General features: G+C 48.1%; 1 protein-coding gene across 1 annotated transcript in view; it reads left to right on the top strand.

The window, feature by feature from the left end:
- The window catches only part of FOXO4 (forkhead box O4), a 29,527-nt gene extending 23,141 nt beyond the window's left edge, over window positions 1-6,386 (top strand). The window contains exon 3 of the mRNA XM_083486447.1: window positions 3,000-6,386. The gene's annotated coding sequence lies outside the window, so the exon portion shown is untranslated. The remainder of the gene's footprint in view (window positions 1-2,999) is intronic.
- Window positions 6,387-12,884: the final 6,498 nt, after the last annotated feature.

The raw sequence follows: 12,884 nt of genomic DNA, 5'->3' as shown, positions 1-12,884 counted from the left end.
TTCACAGCTTAGGGGTTGCCACAGTTGCCCTTTCCTGTGTTGCCCTCCACCAACTTCTGAGGTCACCTTCCTTTGCCACCACCTCATGCAAATGTCTTTAGACAGGGTTGTGACCTGTTAGATGGTGGTTTATTGTGCCTAGCTCTAAACCTGTTTTAATGTCACTGGGGCTACAGCATAAACAGCAGCAACAGGCACCCAGATGGTTGTGTCAAAGGTGCAATTGTCCTCCATCCTGAGACACAATGAGGTTGTAGAGCAGGTGTGGGGAACCTGTGGCCCTCCAGGTGATGATGATTCCACTGCCCATCAATACCATCCAACATGGCCCATGGGTTAGATATGATGAGAGTTGTAGCCCAATGACATCTGGAGAGCCACAGGTTCCACACTCCTGACATAGAGTAGAAATGTGCCCCAAACTCTCCTTTCCTTCTCAGTTATAGACAGGAGTCTTTGCCTAAGAATGAGTTCCTAATCATGTTGGCAAAACTGAGCCGAATTGTGTATGGCAGGTGTTGGGAGCAGGATTTCCTAAAATGCTTATGCCCTCTGTACAGCACAAGAAATCCTGCTTCTTCCTCAAAAGGAGGGCGATATATGGGTGTTATGGAGTTCTTCCCTGCTGGCTATTTTCCTTATGCCTTGTAAGTTATTGCTGGCCCCATTCTTCTTACCAGTATGGAGTGCTGGCACCTCTTCTTTTGCTGCCCATGGCAGCCACTTTGTGTGGGCACCCCACAGCACTTTTTTTTTGGTGTTTTATTTAGAAAAAGAGCAGACCAATAAAGTTATCAGTAAAAGCTGTTAGCAACAAATATTTAAAACATTCAAACACCATTGACATAAACAATAAAAAGAAAACAGAATAAAGCATTATGCATGTCTGGGTAGGCTTGCATTACCTAACAAAAATGCTTTAAGCAGGTGCTGAAAAAAGCTCCCTGATGTCTGTAGGCAGGGAGTTCCAAGGCCACCCACCTGTCATATGGCATCAGACAATTCGAAGTTACAGCCACAGGAGCAGACACTGGCTTATTGCCAATCTTAGTACTGTAGTCCCACAGTGCTATGATTGGGAGAAGCGTTTCTGCTAGCTTTTCAGTGACAAAAAGCTGCTGCTAAGGCTTATATCCAATCTTAGCACCACAGACCTAAGACTGGAGATAACCTTATTGGATCTCCGCACTGTGATGCTACGTGCTAAGATTCAAGAGCTCCCTTATCTCCACTCTTGGCCCTTGTAGGTAAAAGGTAAAGGGACCCCTGACCATTAGGTCCAGTCACGGACAACTCTGGGGTTGCGGCGCTCATCTCGCTTTATTGGCTGAGGGAGCCGGCGTACAGCTTCCGGGTCATGTGGCCAGCATGACTAAGCCGCTTCTGGCAAACCAGAACAGCGCACGGAAACGCTGTTTACCTTCCCGCTGGAGCGGTACCTATTTATCTACTTGCACTTTGACATGCTTTTGAACTGCTAGGTTGGCAGGAGCAGGGACTGAGCAACAGGAGCTCACCCCGTCACGGGGATTCGAACCGCAGACCTTCTGATCGGCAAGTCCTAGGCTCAGTGGTTTAACCCACAGTGCCACCTGTGTCCCGTATCTCCACTCTTGACACTTAGGATGTAGATCAGATAATAAATCTCCACTATGCATGTAAAGTGACTGCCAGCTGGGCAACATTTGCCCAAAAGGGCCTTGTGGGCCAAATTCAATGGTCTGGCAATCCTAATTATTCATGCAGGCTGGACATCACCAACTGTGGCAAAGATGGAAATTGACCAATTAAGAGATGCTTTTATTTAAGGGTCAGCCAATTGTGGACAAGCACATAAAAAATACTTTGCTTTCAAAAGTGTGCCATGTGTGGCCTAAAATAAAAAAGGAGTCAACTTTTGTAAAGAACTTGTGAAGCTGTCTTTTCAGATTCATTGGAGAAAATCCACTATTTTCTACTCAGAATGGCTGCAGTTTTCCAGGATCAGATAGAACTCTTTCCCAGCTGTGCTGCCTGAGAATTCTTTACCTGGAGGTCCTGGGGAATGAGCCAGGGTCTAATGCATTCCATGCATTCAGTGAGCTATCATTTCGCAAGGGCCCCTTTCCATACTTCTCTGCCTGATCACCTGGATGCAGTTACTACCACAGGCAGTAAGGTGACTGACAGGCTGTTTGTAGACTCAGAACAGTAACTTCTCTGTAGCATTGCTTTCATAGATTTAGTGCCTGCTTCGGTCTTCAAGACAGTATTGCTAGCAAACCATTTCACATGTTTGATTCTGTTTCATACTTATTTTTGAGGATGACCAGGACATGGCAGAGAAGATGAGTTAATCCTCTCCCCCTCCCTCCTGGCCCAAAACTAGGGTAACCAGAAGTGTACGATACTTGTGGCCATATGACAGATGTGATGGGCAGCTGTGAGCTGTCGCTCTGTCTCACACCATCCCTCATCCCTTCCTTGAGTTCTGCTGAACTCTGATTTCTATTGCCATGTGCAGATAAGGGTTGCTTTGGATGGAAGGTGCTGATGGGCAGGAGGGTGCATATATGGAAGAAGGAGACTTCAGGGAAGTTGGAGCAGAAATGAGCCTACGTAATAGGATGCATTTGAGGCCTTGAACCAAGAGGTGAAAAGAGTCTGGGCTTCCAAGAGGTTGTAGTAATTACACAATGCACAATCCCTGGGGCTTTGGGGCTAGAAGCAATCTGACAGTTGTGGATTAATATGGAGCCTCTGTTGGGGGCAGATTAACCTACATTTGCCTGGTGTGGGAGTCTTGAAGCTTGCAAACCTCTGTGGATTCAGGCTTTGGCTCTAAACTGGGAATCAGACCTTCAGAAATGGAGGTGCTCAAGGAACAGTGATACTAAATATCTGGAAACCGGAGTTCCCTCAAGGCTGGATGTGTCTTACTCTGTTGTGTGTATTTTCTGTTGTACATCCATGCTCAGTAGTGCACTAAGTATCTTCTCTCTCTCCCCCTCCCCCCACAGTGCCCTTCTGGTCCTGGAGTTATTGCACTCCCAGAGGAGTCTGGAATGCAAGGAACACCTGGTGTCCGTCTTACTGTTCTGCAAACCAGCTGGAAGCAAGGGCGAAGCAAACGGCAACTGGAAGAGAGAGAGATCCTGTTAAGTGCCACATCTTTTCCTGAGCCTACCGTTAAGCCCTGCAAGCCCCATCCAGGAGCCTGAGAAGAGGCCCAGGAAGTGCTCCACCCATGGCCAAAGACACTTCCTGCCCTTCATAAGCATTCTCCGGATTGATGGGGTTTTGGCCTGGCCGCGATAGGTCAGAGAGCTGTCTGAAGGGGGAGGGCATTGAGCTGGCATCACCCCTCCAGCTGATCTCAGCCTCAACTCCCCTTTGACTTGACACCCTGTGGATGGGGTGAGAAGATGGTCTGTGAATCATGTGGCTGTCTGAGTTGAGAAGTCCCTCCCCTCTTGAGCACTTCCCTTGTTCCTTTTCTGATGGGTGCAGGTGGTGGTGCTGGAGGAGGAGGAGGAGGAGGTGGCGGCTGAGGGAAGTAAAGTTGCCCTGTTTGGGGTGGTGGTGGTGGGAAGCTGTAGAACTCATTATTGACTGTGCACCTGGCCTACAGGTGCCTTCTGGAAGTTAAGGCCCGGTCTGACCTTGTGAAACCCTCACCTATGTGTTCTTGGGCAGCACTTCCCTGAAACAATGGCTCCCCCAAAGCAGGCAAGCAGGTGCTAAAAGCTGTTGCTAAGAAACCAAAATGACTTCTCTTTGGGTTCGTTTCTGGGCTGTTTTGTGTTGCAGCTGAGAAATGGAAAACCCATATCTGGCCTTAACCAGAGCCCTGATCTGCATTTTCCCTTTTTCTAGTCCAGAAGGGCATTTTTCTACAGATGAACTATTTTGGAGGTTGCTTTTTCTTCTCTTCCCCCTGACATGGGCAGAAGGCAGGGCTTTCTGTGGCAGCCTTCAAACTGTATTATTTGTGTCTCTGTATTATGAGTGCCTTTCCTTCCCTCAGAGATGGCGCTACTGGCAGTAGCTGTTGCTTTTCAAAACTGCATCAAGAACAATGTGGCAACTCCTTGGGTGCATTTGCTGGGGGGTGGGGATGGGAATGGGGAGAGAAGGGCATGGAAGCAGCTTTGTTCTTTGGAACTGGGGCAGGTGGTGGAGTTGCACGTTATAGATAATTACCTGCAAAGCTAGCAGCAGATTAAATAGAAGCTTTTGTAAACCTTGGCGCGGGGTTGGGAAGAACTGTCTATATTTTAATGCAGAATCCTATGACGTTATTGGCTAAAAGTGCAGCCTGTTTTCTTGCAGCTTTACACCTTTTGATACCAGACAAAACACTAAAGCACACGAGGCCCAGGGATGGGTCTGAAGATGGGATTATGGGACAGCTACCCTGCTGGGGGGAGGATGGGGAGGGGTCCTCCTTTCAACCTTGTGCTTTTCAGTAGCTAATTATGAATTGCCAGCAGGACATGTTGGGGTCCTCTAAGCCTTAGAATAGCTGGGTCACAGCTGCCACTGTGGATGCCTTTTGAGCCCTTGCCCACTTTGTGCAGAGCCCTGGCAGAGTGGTGGCTGGCTCAGGCCCACCTCTGCTGAGCAACTGTGACGGCCTTGGGTGGGTTGCCTGCTGTGAGCTTTCGCTGTTAAACTTGGGAGACAGAACAAATAAAATAATATCTAGGATTCTGAGGGTTGGGGGACCACTTTATTGCCATGAGAAAAGTACCTTGAGGAACCAGGGAAACTCTAGAGGAGATCTGGTAGCTCCTTGGATAGATGGGAGAATTAAGGGTGTCAGAAATGGGGACTGTGGGTGGATTCCTGTCTGGTATGGGCCTGCTCAGGAAAGGGGCGATATTTGCAGGCTATTCTTTCTGTCCTGGGGATGTTATGTTTGGAGTCTCACTTGAGCTACTGTAGCCGGGTGGGAGCAGGTGAGGCTTCAGCCCCCTGAAGCACTCTCAGGAAGGGCAAACAGCACAAGCCTTCTCTTCAGCCACTTACTTTCTAAAAAACTTTCCTCAGAGCCTTCCTTAGGTTAACAAAGGTCCTTTGTGGTTAGCACAGGGCAAAGGGTGTGTTCTGAAGCACATGTGCAGAATATGTCAGCTAGGGAGGCATGACTTGAGGAAGCACCCAGGCTCCCCCTGCTTGCAGCAGCAGCAGCAGCAGCCCTGGTCCTTGGTAGCACGCTCTTGCTGTTTCCTGCTGTGACCTCCAAGCGAGTCACACTAGGTGTTTGCAGGTTCAGCCCAGGCCCTGTCACCTCCCCTAGCTTAGAATGGCACTGCTGTCCTCTCCCAGCACACATGTTGCCTGACAGCCATTGCTGTAGTAGTAAGCCTACCTTTAAAAATGAGGGAAGCCAGCAGAGTTGAGCAGCAAGTGCTACGCAGTGGCAGGAACTAACCTGCTTCTGAGCCAGGGTTGCTCAGGGAAGTCCCCTGCCTCACTTTGCATGGCAGGCCTCAGCCAGGTTGGGCTCGGGGAAGAAGCATAAGTAACATGAAGAACTACATCCTCTAACTTAGAGTTGGTTAATTGTGTAAGAACCGCCACTGCTCTGCTTCACTTCTATGCCTAAGGTGGGCTACATCAAAGCCTTAGGGCCGTTCACACTAAAAAAGGGGTCAGTTGGTGATCTAAAGTACACGAAGGATGAACTGATCTGCATTAAGCAATTGTGAGCAGCCTCCCAGAACCCCTTGCTTCTTGTTGCCTTTTCCTCCCCAGCTGCTTCAGAGGACTCTGAGTAGGAAGGTGGGGCTGGTTTTGGTGCCTGAGAATAATTAAAAATGAAGGCAGCAGAGTGTGGTGCAGTGGTAGAATGCACTCCTCTTTGGTGATCTTGGTCTCCTGCTAAGTTAGCTTGTCAAACAGTTGGCGGGGGAAGCTTTGGCGATTTGGGAGCAACAGGGTGGAAGCTACGTGCTGGGTATTTGTGTGTCTCTCAGGGTGGGCTGCTGAGGCCTCTTCTCCCCAGAAGTAATTTCTAGACACAGCAGGTGACCTTCGGCTGGCCTCTTTCCAGGACGGACCTGTGGACTCCATGGGCAAAGAGGTCCATGCTGTGTGCCTGTTCTCCTTGGACTGCTGCCCGGCCCGGATACAGTTGATGGCTTGGGGAGAAGCTGGTTCAAAACAGGCTTTTCCCTGTTTCTCCTGAGGAAGTGATCCCTCATGCTAATGCTCTATTTTGCTTTTGTCCCTTTTGTAACCCGCTTTGAGGTTTTTTCTACAATCAAGCGGTATATAAATTTTATGAAATAAATAATAAATAAATTGTAGCAATACAGTCTCTACCAGCGACCCCCCCCCCAAACTGTGTGGAATGTGCTGGAGGTCAAAATGTGACAAATAAATATCTATAATCTCTATTATCTGCCAGTGTCATAGCATTTATTGCTTCCTATCCCTGTAATAGTCTGGAAACGGGGATTCTGGTGAATGTGTCTGCCAACTGAGTATGGGAGAAGCTTTGACCCCGTGGCAAAGGTTGCTGTGCTGGGTGCGGTCATCTTGCCTGCTGGTCTGGGCCTAGTATTGGAGATAAAAGTCCATGGTTCAACACATGCTGGTTGCAAAGCTTAAGCCTGGGGCAAGTTATGGCACAGTGACTGTGTCTGAGCACAGTGTGGACTGCATTCGCCACACCAGTCAGTCCATGCAGTGAGTCTTCCCCTCACCACAGGTGTTAAGTTGGAGGTGGGAGCTGCAAAAAAAATAAACGGTTCTGTTATGTGAGTAAGGATCATAAGTTGGCCTGCAGAAGGACACATCTATTTAGTTCAGGACTTGCCTCCCAAAAGGAGCCACCACCCAAGTGCTCTCATTGTACAGGGAGAACCAGCTCTGTCTGTTCTGATGGTGGAAGTTCTGTTCTTTGGTAGTCTGCCTAATAGCTGTTACTAAACCTATTCCTCAAGGGAATAGTTTGTGCGTGTTGCATCTGGCACTCTCCACTTCCACCTGGGAAAGGAGGTGGGACCTGCTCCAGCTCCAGCTCCAGCTTCACCCAGGAGCAGCTGAGAGAGAGCTGCTTCTGAGATGGGCTTGTTGCTTGGCTTGAGAAGGAGCTGAAAGCCAAGTGCAGCAAGGAAATCCAACAGATTAGCCACTTCTGGGGGCACTGAAGTGAACAGTTGATGTATTTTTGGAAGACAGAAAACCCCACTTATTAAAGGTGGAGGGCGGAATTATCAACACATTGAGTGACTTTGCCAGTGGCCAAGCTCCCAAAAGTGTTGGCAGCAGTGATTCCATTCCTTGGATATACAGTGGTACCTCGGGTTAAGTACTTAATTCGTTCCAGAGGTGCGTACTTAACCTGAAACTGTTCTTAACCTGAAGTACCACTTTAGCTCATGGGGCCTCCTGCTGCTGCTGCGCCACCGGAGCATGATTTCTGTTCTCATCCTGAAGCAGTTCTTAACCTGAAGCACTATTTCTGGGTTAGCGGAGTCTGTAACCTGTAGCATCTGTAACCTGAAGCGTATGTAACCTGAGGTACCACTGTATAGTGAAAAACCATTTTGCAAGCCCCCAAAAGCTACCCAGCAAGCCTTTTCATTTTTTAAAAAGCAGTGAAATGACTGCCTTGTGCCATCGGCATGATTTAGGCTAGTGTGACAGCAGAGTTGGTTCGCTTTGCTGCCTGTAATTTCTCTCTTGACAAATTGGGAAAGGGGAGGGTGCAAGCAGGAACAAGGAAGAGAAGCCTCCCCTCCTGCTTTGTGGAGTAAACGAGTGAGCAGCTGTGGTTCAGCCAACAGCCGATGACTCCTTGGGGCAGGCTGCATTCCAGCACAGAGAGCTTCTCTTTGTAGGCCAGCACATTCCATTTTCTTCCTCCCACCAGCAGGACTGGGAGCAGCCTCTGCCTGCTGCCTCTGTCAAGACAGCCGCCTGCTCCCTGTGGTAGTCAAGGTAGGTAGCTGCATTTGCCTGTTCCACCCTCAGGAAGCCGAGCCAGCTGTGACCTACTGTCTGGTGCTGTACATAGCCAAATGGAGCCTATGCAGGTCTGTGGAAAACATGAGCTCTATAGACTGGTCTGATCACTCGAGTCAGCCAATCCATGTCTTATCTGCAAAGTTGCATGCTGTATCCTGAGCTGCTTTTAAACCTCAGCATTTTGCATAAAGAAAAATAATCCTAAATCATGCTAATACAGAAACTTGGCTCAGTTAAGTGTCAGTGTAGCCAAGGAAGGGGCCAAGAGCTGCGTATGTTACTGGGGGAAAAGAGTTAAAAGTGGGTATTTGTAATGGAATACTCCTGCAGGCCCCATGGCCACCTCCGGCAACTGGAACAGCTACACAGCATTCCTGGGAAGGTGTTCTGGGACTCAGAGCTGCTCTCTTGTGAGCACCCGGTGGCAGAGTAAAGCAGCGCAGACAGAGGTGAGGAGGTATCTGGGCATACCTACTTTATTTCTACCAATTACAGATTAAAGAACATAACAAACATGAGAGGAGCAGCCCTCATACAGACATCCTGTCTTGTCGCAAGACAGAGCCAGAGCAGAAAGAAAAAGTACAATACTGTAGTACCAGAGACAGAAGTCACACAGACAGGCTTCCTTTCTCACAGAACAGAAAGTAAACAATAGGATCAGATGATCCTTAAAATGGGAGGAGTGAAATACTAACAGTTTGCATACATTCTTCTCTTATTTTACTTATACTCTGCAGTTTAGGTCAAGGATGGGGAACCAGATGCTGACCTCCAACTTCCACCAGCCCCTGTAACTCCTGCCAGTGGTCAGGGATAGTGGGAGGGAGGAACTCGGAAACCTCTGGAGGAACACAGGTTCTTCATCCGGGCCGTAGACACAGGAAAGGAGACAGATGGGTTTGGGGGAATAGCTTGATGGAAGGGATGGGGAATGTGACTTTTTAGTTGCTGCTTGACTCCCAGCTCCCATCTGCCCCAGCCAGCCTGTCCGCTGCCCAGAAATGATGGGAGTTAGAGGAAGATAGAATCGGGATTCAAGATGACCTGCACAGATTGGGGAACTGGACAAAACAACCAACCAACATGAATTTCAGCAGGGGACAAAGTCAGGGTTCTGCACTTAGGCAGGAATCATCAGATGCACAAATATAGGATGAAGACATCTGGTTTGACAGCAGCACATGTGAAAAGGATCTAGGGGTTAAACTTGGTAGACGTCAATTTTAACATGAGTCAACAGTGTGGTGCAGCGGGGGGGGGGGGAGCCAATGCAATTCTAGGTTGCATCAAGAGAAATCTAGTGTCCCGATCAAGAGAAGTAATAGTGCCAATCTCTTCTGCCTTGATCAAACCACACCTGGAATACTGTGTCCAGTTCTGGGCGCTACATTTTAAGGACATTGACAAGCTGGAACATGAACAGAGGAAGGTGACCAAGATGATAAAGGGTCTGGAAATCAAAATTTATGAGGAATGGTTGAGGATGTTGGGTATGTTTAGCCTGGAGAAGAGAAGTCCGAGAAGTGATATGATAGCTGTCTTCAAATATCAATTAAGGGCTGTCACATGGAAGACTGAGCAAGCTTGTTTTTTGCTGCTCCAGAGCATATGACCCAAACCAAACTGTAAGAAAGGAGATTCTGACTAAATGTTAGGAAGAACTTTCCGATGGTAAGAGCTGTTCCATATTGGAACGGACTACTTCAGAAGAAGATGGTGGGTTCTCCTCCACTGGAGGCTTTTAAGCAGGTTGGATGGCCATCTGTCAGGGATGTGATTCCTGCATTGCAGGGGGCTGGACCAGGTGACCCTTTGTATCCCTTCCAGTCCTACAGTTCTGTGATTCTATCCTTGGTTAAATACAGAGGAAAGGCCCCTTTTGCACATGAGTACAAAAGGCCCCAAGATGGCAACCCTGTCATTTCTAGTTAAAAGGGTTAGGTCCTAAGCTAGATGGATAAATAGTCTGACATGGTATAAAGAAGCATGCTATGTTCTCTGTGCTTGGATGAGAATAAGGTTTTTCTCTCCTCAAATGTTCCATGATTGGTGGTGGCAAGCAGCAGCAGCAGCAGCCCAGATCTTCACTGCTTCCAACAAATCAGCAGTTATTGGAGATGCGGTGCCACCTGGTGGTCAAGAATTCCAGGAGAGATTTCAACTCCCACTCAAACACAATACGCAGGACATTCTCCATCCGGCTGGCCAGGGACATGTTTTCACTTATGTGAGCACTGGTACAGTCTGTTATAGTTAGGGCTTTGGCTGCTTAAGCAGTAGCCCATCTCTGCTTGAGGTTAAGTGGTAGCACATTTTGGCAGAGCTGTAGCTCGTACAGCTTTTGACTTCAAGCCTTGTTTGCCTCTGGAGCTGCATTATTGCTTCATTCCCATTGTGCCATTGAAGTCAGTTGCGTGACACCTTGCCCTTAGCAGCTATGCTGAAAGTTCAAATGGGTCTTAAGGGCAGCCAGATAATTGTGTGCCCTTTCCGTGAGACGTCTGCTGCTGCTGCTGTCTGAACTTAAATACCTCCTAGAAGCACTGTGGAAAGTTTCCTGTTAAGCGGGTTCAGATTCCATGCTAAGCATTTAGTATATAGCTTCCTCCTTTAAGCTGTGCCATCCTCTCCTTCACCCCAAGATCTTTGCCCATACCAAAGCAACATTTGCAAGCCTATGTTTTTAATAAAACTTGGACTGCAACCTCATTACAATTTATTTAAACCAACTCACTTCCAAAGCAGGTTAATTAATCAGCAAACTAAATCTGCACACCAGTAAAAGTGTTTTGAAAACAATAAGTGTGCTTTCCCTCTAGAAGAGAAATTGCTTCTTAAGATGGTGCTTTGTCACAGGAAGCTCTTTCATAAAAATAAGCCTACTGCCCAGTTATGCAGGTGTGTAAGTCCTATTAGCAGAGACTTAGGGCTGCAACATTTTTTGCAACTTCTGATCTTTATCAAAACAGCAGCAGCTCCTTCAGCTTATTAAAAGAACCATGGTGAAGTTTCAATAAGAGATCCTTTCTTGTGCTTGATGCAGCATCCCTCAAGGCTGTCTGAAAATCTGCAGCCAAGAAAGGAACCTCTTTCAAGCCCCTGGTCTCAGGAACAAGTAGGAGCTATCTATAGCACTCTGTACCTACAGAGAAACAATCTTTTCACATGCTCTGCGGCCAAACCTTGGTCTTATAAACTGGTTTCAGGCCCAGGTAAGCTGATGGGCAGCAACTTTAGCCTTGCCTTTTTGTGGGGATTGGTGGCACAAATGAGTTCTGCACAAGGAACTTTGCCACTTGCCAGATTGGGAGTGCTGGGCCCTTAGAAGTTGGTCCCTGACACAGCAAAGGAGGGTGTAGCATGGCAACGTATGAGGTAGTTTACTGAACCTCCAGGAAGCATTCTGCAGTTTTTCACACCCTGCATATTTTGGCTTGGTTCTACCTTAGCATAACACACAGGGAAGAGCCTTGGGGTTATGTGGTACCCATGGTTTACTGAAACGAGTGAAGATCACAAACCACAGCTTGAAGCTGGCTTCTCTCAATACATCACAGTTAATACCACAGTTTGTCCACCTTCAGGTATAAAATGAAAAATTGCAGTTTAAAGTGGAAGCAGGCGCTTGGCACAACTACAAGGTGATTGGAGAGGATGGGGGAAGTGTATGAGCCTGAGACTTGTAAATGCTTTTTTTTCTTTAATTAAGTGATGTTTATTCAAAATGTGGTCGTTAATTCTGGTTAGCAAACAAAACACTACTGTGCCGCTACCACCAGAGCTATACCCGGAACCTCTTTTATTCAACATGTCAAAAGACTAAGAAGTTTGCTCTTCCCACTAAAAGACACAGTTTTCTGTGAAGAATTCTGCAAGGGCTTCTTGAGCAGGGGAAAGATCTCAAAGTATCTTTAAAAGTATGCCTGTTTGGCTAGAAACACAGGTAGAACAGATTCATGGGGAGGGAGGGGTGCCTCCCTTCCCTACAACACACTGTTGCACAATGAGATACAACAGGTTGGCACTTTTGACACAGACAAAGCAGGCTGGGCTTTGGAAGGGATGGCGTCACTCTTGTGGAGAGGCTGGCGCTGGGCTGATCAACTCTTGTATATGTAATGTTAAGCAATGGTTTAGTGTAGCTCTATGCTAGATCACAGCCTATAGCAGCCTTCACCAAAGTGGTGCCTTCCAGCTGTTTTGGATTACAACTCCCATCTGGCTGGGGCTAATAGGAAGTGCAGTCCCAAATTGCTGGAGGGCACCAGGCTGGCAAAGGCTGAATGAGAGCCATGTTTGAGATGCAAAGTGCCTAGCTGCAGGAAAGCATGTATGGATTGAAGTTGAATCCTGACAAGACAGAAGTACTGTTCTCGGGGGACAGGGGGCGGGCTGGTGTGGAGGACTCCCTGGTCCTGAATGGGGTAACTGTGCCCCTGAAGGACCAGGTGCGCAGCCTGGGAGTCATTTTGGACTCCCAGCTGTCCATGGAGGCACAGGTTAATTCTGTATTCAGGGCAGCTGTATACCAACTCCACCTGGTACGCAGGCTGAGACCCTACCTGCCCGTGGACTGTCTCGCCAGAGTGGTGCATGCTCTGGTTATCTCCTGCTTGGACTACTGCAATGCGCTCTACGTGGGGCTACCTTTGAAGGTGACTCGGAAACTACAGCTAATCCAGAATGCGGCAGCTAGACTGGTGACTGGGGGCAGCCGCCGATACCACATAACACCGGTCTTGAAAGACCTACATTGGCTCCCAGTACGTTTCCGAGCACAATTCAAAGTGCTGGTGTTGACCTTTAAAGCCCTAAACGGCCTCGGCCCAGTATACCTGAAGGAGCGTCTCCACCCCCATCGTTCTGCCCGGACGCTGAGGTCCAGCGCCGAGGGCCTTCTGGCGGTTCCCTCATTGCGAGAA

The sequence above is a fragment of the Podarcis liolepis genome, assembly GCF_965112155.1.
Source record: "Podarcis liolepis genome assembly, chromosome: Z".
NCBI classification, from domain to species: domain Eukaryota; kingdom Metazoa; phylum Chordata; class Lepidosauria; order Squamata; family Lacertidae; genus Podarcis; species Podarcis liolepis.
This window is presented reverse-complemented; position numbering and strand designations above follow the sequence as displayed.